Source organism: Anas acuta, chromosome 1 (genome assembly GCF_963932015.1).
Source record: "Anas acuta chromosome 1, bAnaAcu1.1, whole genome shotgun sequence".
In the NCBI taxonomy this organism is placed as follows: Eukaryota; Metazoa; Chordata; class Aves; order Anseriformes; family Anatidae; genus Anas; species Anas acuta.
In genome coordinates, this window is record NC_088979.1 from 153,620,059 (window position 1) to 153,627,121 (window position 7,063).

Consider the following 7,063-nt stretch of genomic DNA (forward strand, 5'->3'; position numbering starts at 1 on the left):
AGGGCAGGGAGAGGGGAGAGAGGGGAGAGAGGGAAGAAAGGAGGGTGACTCGGGAGGTTTGGGAAGTAAAGGAGGAGGGAGGGAGAGGAAGGACAGTAGAGAATCTAAGTCATACTCCTGCTCTAAGGAACTTGCTGAGGCAGGGGGGATGGATCTGATGATCTCTTGAGGTCCCTTCCAACCGCTACAGTTCTGTGCTTCTGTTATTGTAGCATAGACAAAACATCAATTTATAGATATTTTTTTTTTTCAGGATTTTTATCCTGTCATCTCACTTTCTTTTGCCTCGAAATTGCTTTCAGTGTGTGCCACATGCTGAAGAATCAAAACCAACAGAAGCAACAGAATCACAGAATGATTGAGGGAGGAAAGGACCTCTGAAGGTCATCTGGTCCAACTCTCTTCTCAGGTGGGGACACCTAGAGCAGATTGCCCAGGAACATTTCCTGAGTGCTTTTGAATATGTCCGGAGAGGGAGACATCCCAGTTATATCATACATTTTGTATCAGGAATGGAATTAATACTGATTCACAAAATTTATGAAGGAGAGAGACAATTCTCTTTTCATAGGTTTTCTCTGCTGATTTAATTTTAATTTGAAGATTAATGTTGCTTAAAATATTTTGATTTTATTATTGAATGATGAGAGTTAACTTCAAAGATATACGGATCTCTCAGTTTGTCCAAATGATCCTTTAATACCTTTATTTATTCCTCCTACACACCTCGGAATGCAATTTCTAGGTATATTGTCATTCTCATCATGGAGTATTTCATCAGATTTCCAGCTGCAGGCATACCACAGGTATTTACATAGACTTGCTTTAAGTTACTTTAGCATTTGCAAATATACGCAACAATTTTGTATTGCATAACAAATGCATCATGGCGTCTGTTTTTCTTACAATTTCTCTGTGCAGTCCCAGTTATGTAGCTGACAGAGTTACCTATAAAACTCCATGTTATTAGGAGGTGACATGTATTACTTTCTTGCTGATCTGTGACACCAACCAGAAAGGGCTGTATAGAGTGATTTATCCATTCCACTTTGCTGAGCTCGGCTAATAAGATACTCAGGCCCCCTTACTGCTGCCAGTTATTTCTATTTGTTAAATTTCTGGATATGTTGTTATCTCCCCAAAAGAAATGCAAGTGCAGATCAGATTTAGAAATACAAGATCTAAAATTCTCTCTCTTTTCTTCCTTCACAAAATTCCATGTTTCAATAAGTAGTCTTTTTTTTTTTTTTTTTCATAATACATAGATATGGATTAGACTGTTAGCCTCTAGTAATATCCAAACTCAAAAAGTCTTCATTGTCTTCTTAAATCTTAGGAAAATACTCTCTTTTAAGAATGTAAAACCTCATAGCTATCATTAACTTTTCATGGACTCATTTGTCCACTCTACCATTGTTAAATCCTGTCGTGTTAACTAATGGGGTATTTATTGTTATGATATACACTAGATGAGGACTGTTTTAGGTATGAAACCTGTCTACTACTATTCCCACGCTGTTTCTGAGGCAACTAGAGCATATGAACTGGACTTCTTTTGGTGAAATTATACTGGAAGATGTGTTCCAGGTGTATGCTATTTTGGTAGCTATCTTCAGTCGTTAGAACAGCACCGCTCTCACAAAGTAAAATCCCTAAAATATTAACAGACCTCACTTTGATTTATTTAAGTGTACAGGCCTCTTTCTATTGAGCCACTTCTTGTTAGTTGTGGAATAATCTAATCCTTTTATCCTTTGGATGAGAGGGAAGGAGGGAGGAAAGGAGGGAGGGAGGATGTAGACTGCTCATAGCAATTATAGATGAGCTGTTTATCTCCATGCTAATTATGATAGTTTTGGGAACCATCATTCATATAAAATCTGTTTTCTTTTTTTCTCTTTTTTCTCTTTTTTTTTCTCTTTTTTCTCTTTTTTTTTCCTCTTTTTTATGACACAGCAATAAAATGTTCTTATCTGTTTTCCATTTCTAAGTTTGGGCTCATCCTTTCCAACATCATAAATATGTGGGAATTAATCAAATGAGTTTGTAATATGCTTTGAAGCACAGACTTCTGTTCTGGGCTCTGGTCTTGAAGTATGTGGCATGGTAAATTTTTTATTCCTTTGGAATTTGTAGCATTCAAAAGTGACTTTGAGCTGTTTGTACAGCTTTTGATCCTGGGATCACTCTGCAGTGATCCATCTTCTTTGCATGACTTATAACCTGCCTGATCCCAGGGTTGTTGGGATACAGACCACTTACCCATGACGTTGATCTGAAAAGGAATGAGCCAGAATCATGTGCAGTCACACGATGTTGGAGTTATGTTTCTTTACCTGTCTCAGTGGATTTGGGGGTAACTAGCTACATGGTGAAGCAGCAGTGAAAAATTGCCTAATAAGGAGCATCAGTAGTCTTTGGTCGTTATTAAAAGCAAAGACTTTTGATAACAACAAAATTCTGGTTGCTAACAGGAGCATATAACTACCTAACACATATTCCAGATACTTATAAGTAATGGATATATTTACAAGGGCTGCTTTTTGAATTATGATATGAAATTATAGTAGTGGAGGATATTGATACTGCTAGTAATATTGCATAATTAGAGCAGAAAAAATAGGTATGTTAATCAGATATAGATTACCACTGATATAGGTTGGCAAAAAAAGGCTTAATTGTCATTTCCAGAGGCGCATCTATTCTTCATTCATTAAAAAAAATGTGCAGAAAGAGAACTGCATGTTGCATTTGAATCTTAAGAAGCTGAAATATCTGGAAGACAAATTTAAAAGCTGTGGATATATAAAAAAGTACATATTGGAATGAATTAAGGTCTAAAACATGAAGCATAACATCCACTAGTTCTAACACTTCTCTTTTCTTACCCTGTACTTTCTTCAGGGAATACATCCAAATCAAGGAAGAATTTGATCCTCTGAATTGCAGTAAGTATTATCCTATTCCTCCTAGAAGCCAAACTGAATTTTATAGTAAGGATATTTAACACAGATTTGTAAGTACATCTGTAGGAATTTTCTTCTGAGACTTCTTAAAATTGGTAGTGTATTTCATTCTCAAATTACAAACATCATTTTTGGTTAATTAAGGTTAAATTACATCAATTATAAAACATTATGGATGCAAAATGAAACTCCAAGTGCATTAATCATTAAAATTATAAAAATTCAAATAAAAAGCTTTATTATTAATGCTAACGTTTCCTAAACATTGGTAAAAATATGGTGTCAATTCTCATATTAGTATTGAGAACTAAAAATTGTGGTAATTTCTCGAACAACTATGAAACCACCATCTATCCATCTAAATGCTTGTAAAACTGACTCAAAACTGACAGAAGCAAAGTGTCTTCTATACACAAAACAAAATTCTGTTAATATGCCTCACATGGAAAACATTTAATATTTTTCTGACTTGAAAAATTGTTTGGGATTTTGACAGGTACTATTTATTTTCATTCTCCTTTATAACAGTTCTTAGAGTAGCTAGAGTTTCAAGAAATACTGGAAACGGAGATACTGAAAAACAAGTCAGTTAAGAATCTCAGATTTAGATATTCCAAGCAAAGTGGTCTGTACTCACAAATTCTTGCCTTTGTGAATTTCTTCTTAGCCAAACACTAGAACTAACAGAGGTGAAGGATTATCCTGTTATTGGTCTTCTAAGCCAAACAAATTAAGATGTTCTTCAAAAGCTGAATTCACCAGCTTCAAATTATACGCTGAAAACCGTCATTACTTAGAAGATACATCAGCTGCTGGCCCTGGCAAGATTAAATAAATAATAGATTTTCAAGGCTGAACTCTTTAAATTATAATTGCTTCTGGAAAGGACAATTCCTGGCATCTTGTGAGTGATAAAGAGAATTAAGGATCCACGTAAGGTTTTTGTCAAGGAAATTAAAGTATTTTATTATGTGTTGAAAAGTTTGAATTACACATTACAACGTATGTGAGGGACTTTCTTTTGCTGAAGAGTTGAATGCCAGTTTAATACAGAACAAAACGTAACTCTTACCATTCACTATCACAATTTAGAATGGTTACAGGATATCTGGATTGAGAATTTCTTGTCAACTGTTAGAGTGCTAAAGCAAAACTTCATTGTGAGACACTGGAAGCAGAGTACCATATCCATGGCATCATGAAATGCAACTTTAAATGCTTTCAGTTGTGTTATTTATTTTTTCATATTTTCATAGCTTTGAATAGCGTACTAAGAGTAAAGAATTTCATAGCAAATATGTCTGAGTGAGAAATTCATATCTTCCACATATCAGCAATTTGGTAGGAAATGCCAATACTTCTTCATGTCCTATTTAATAAGGGATAATAATTTAATAAGGAATTGGGTCTCCTGCTCCTAACTTGTGAAGATTCAGAATGGTAACTACTAGAAATTTTGAAATAAGGAAATGTGAGGAAGCTTTGAGCTGTGGACCCCAGACAGCTAAGGGAAATGCTGAAGCTTGTTAAGGTTCCAATTCTTCTGAAGAACTGGTGAGACATACCACTCATTAGAAAGAAAAAAAAAATGAAGTGATGAGTCTAGTGAGAGAAAAAAAAAAAGAAAAAAGAAAAAAAAAAGAGCAATTGAACCTCACGAGAGAAGTCTATCATAAAAGATGAAGGAATCTATTTCTCTATACAAACACAAGATGAAAAGAAAGAAAAAAAATAAGGGATCTGTGGGACTATTTTCAATAAATTTCTCAAGATCAAGTTTTCCTTGTCTGTTGAAGGTTTATCTTAAATTTTGGACTACAGGAGAATTTAAATTCTGATAGTTATTCCTATGTTTGGTTTTATGCACGACTGTAGTTGAAACATTTGTAATAATTTTGAGTAAACTGTATTATGGTTTGAAGAGAAAAAATAATGTCGATAATTACAGAATCTGAATTATCTGAGATATCTTAAGTGTTGAAATTAGCTTGCAATATGTAAAGACAAATATGATATGAAAGTGCTATCTGTAATTCATGAAACTGACTAAATAAGGGTATTTCTTCAGGTTTGTAACACCAGAAGGGAGTTCCAGGAAAATTTGATAGCTTATTGTAAATGAAAGTTTACTGCTAGCTTACACTTTATTGCATGCTTTCCAGGAACACATGTGGCATTCCAGAAGCATATGTAGAAGGTGTGAGGTGTTTTGGAAACTATGGATTTACACAAAATTCAGTACATTGTCTGATATTTGAAAAGTACATTTTCAAATTAAATTCAGTATTTAGTGAAACAGACAACAGTTGAAAAGGCCGGAAATTTATGAGCTCTGCTCTTTTTGTGACCTGATTCTTCTGTGTTTTACTTCAGGAAAACTATTAGCTAATAAGTGTCCTTTGATTTCTCTTTCTAATTTCTAATTTCTTTTCTTTTTCTGTGAGCAGAGCTCCGCAGCTGCCCCATGTCAGATCAGAGCCAGTTCCAGCCAGCTCCTAAAGGGACCCGCTGCCAGTGAGGAACATTGGTTGGGCCTTTGGGAGAGCACATTTAAGAAGGTAAACTGATGCACAACAGCAGCTGGGAGAGAGGAGTGAGAAGCAGCTCTGCAGACATCAAGATCAGTGCAGAAGGAGGGTAGAAGGTGCTCCAGGCACGGAGCAGAAGAGACTGAAAAAGAGACTGAAAAAATACAATGTGGAATGCAAGGGGAGCTTTGCTGTGAGAAGTTTTTCAGCTGGGTAATGGGTGCGGGAGTCCTTGTATAAGTCTCAAGCTTCAATTTAAAGCTAGGGTTGGGCTGAGGAAAAAAGAAAGGCTATAGCTATAGATGGAGTGGAGCTGGAAAGAGGTTGTCAAAGGAAAGCATATATGCAACAAGAATTTTACCATCAGTAAAATTCCATCTAGACAATGGCTGGGAAGTTTTGTGTAAAGCTTGGCCTTCAGATATGTTTTGAATTATATTCTTGATTTCCCATATGTATTCTATAATTTATATCAAAATGTATCGGGCTTAGAATGCGAGAATTTGGTAGTGTGCTGGGGGGTTAGTGCTCCAGGGGTGGCGTCTGTGAGCAGAGCCCACAGCTGCACCATGTCAGATCAGAGCCACCTCCAGCCGGCTCCTAAAGGGACCTGCTGTTGGCTAGAGCTGAGCTAGTGAGTTGGTTGGGTCTCTGTGAGGGCAGATGTAAGAAGAGGAAAAAAAGTGCCGCGCAATAGCAGCAGGGAGAGAGAACCTGCCCTATGAACACTAAGGTCAGTGCAGAAAGAGGGAAGGAGGTGCTCCAGACATGGAGTAGAAGTTCCCATGCAGCCTGTGGAGAGGCCCCTGGTGCAGGCTGTCCCCCTGCAGGCCATGGCTCCCACATGGAGCAGATCTCCATGCTGCAGCCCATGGAGGAACCCCCGGTAGAGCAAGTGGATGTGGCCTGGAGGAGGCTGCGGCCCATGGAGAGCCCCCGCAGGAGCAGGGGGTTTGGGGGAAGCTGCTGCCCATGGGGGACCTGTGCTGGACCAGTTTGCTCCTGAGGGATGGATGGACCCCGTGGTAGAGACCTGTATTGGAGCAGTTCTTGAAGAGCTTCTGCCTGTGGGACGCCCATGCAGGATCAGTTATCAGTTTGGATGGTATTCCGTGGGAGGGACCCCGTGTGGAGCAGGGGCAGAGAGTGACCATGAAGGAGCAGTGGGGATGAAGTTTTATTGACTGACCACAGCCTCCATTCCTTGTTCCATAGCAGTATTTCTGGGTGGGGGGGTGGGGAGGGGAAGGGGGTGTAGTAGAAGAGAGTGGATGGGGGAAGATGTTTTTAGTTTGCTTTTAGTTTACCACTGCCCTAATCTGTTACTAATAGGCAATAAATTGTATTACTCTCCCCATGCTGAGTCTATTTAGTCCATGACAATGACTGGTGAGGGATCTCCCTGTGCTTATCTCTACTCTTGAGCTCTTTCTCATATCTTCTCCCTCAGTACTTTTGAGGAGGGGGATTGATAGGGAGGTGTGGTGGAGTTTATCTAGCCATCAGTGTGAAACCACCAAACTAAAGAGAAGTTATTTGATTAGTCCTGCAAGTCACTAGAGTTTCCAT

The 7,063-nt window shown here is 38.1% G+C and overlaps 1 long non-coding RNA gene across 1 annotated transcript; it reads left to right on the plus strand.

Annotated features, from left to right (window-relative positions):
• Nucleotides 1–700: 700 nt before the first annotated feature.
• LOC137850267 (uncharacterized) lies at nt 701–5,668 on the plus strand. The gene is made up of 3 exons (XR_011092416.1): nt 701–806; nt 2,905–2,948; nt 5,414–5,668. It is a non-coding gene; the product is annotated as an uncharacterized lncRNA (long non-coding RNA).
• Nucleotides 5,669–7,063: the final 1,395 nt, after the last annotated feature.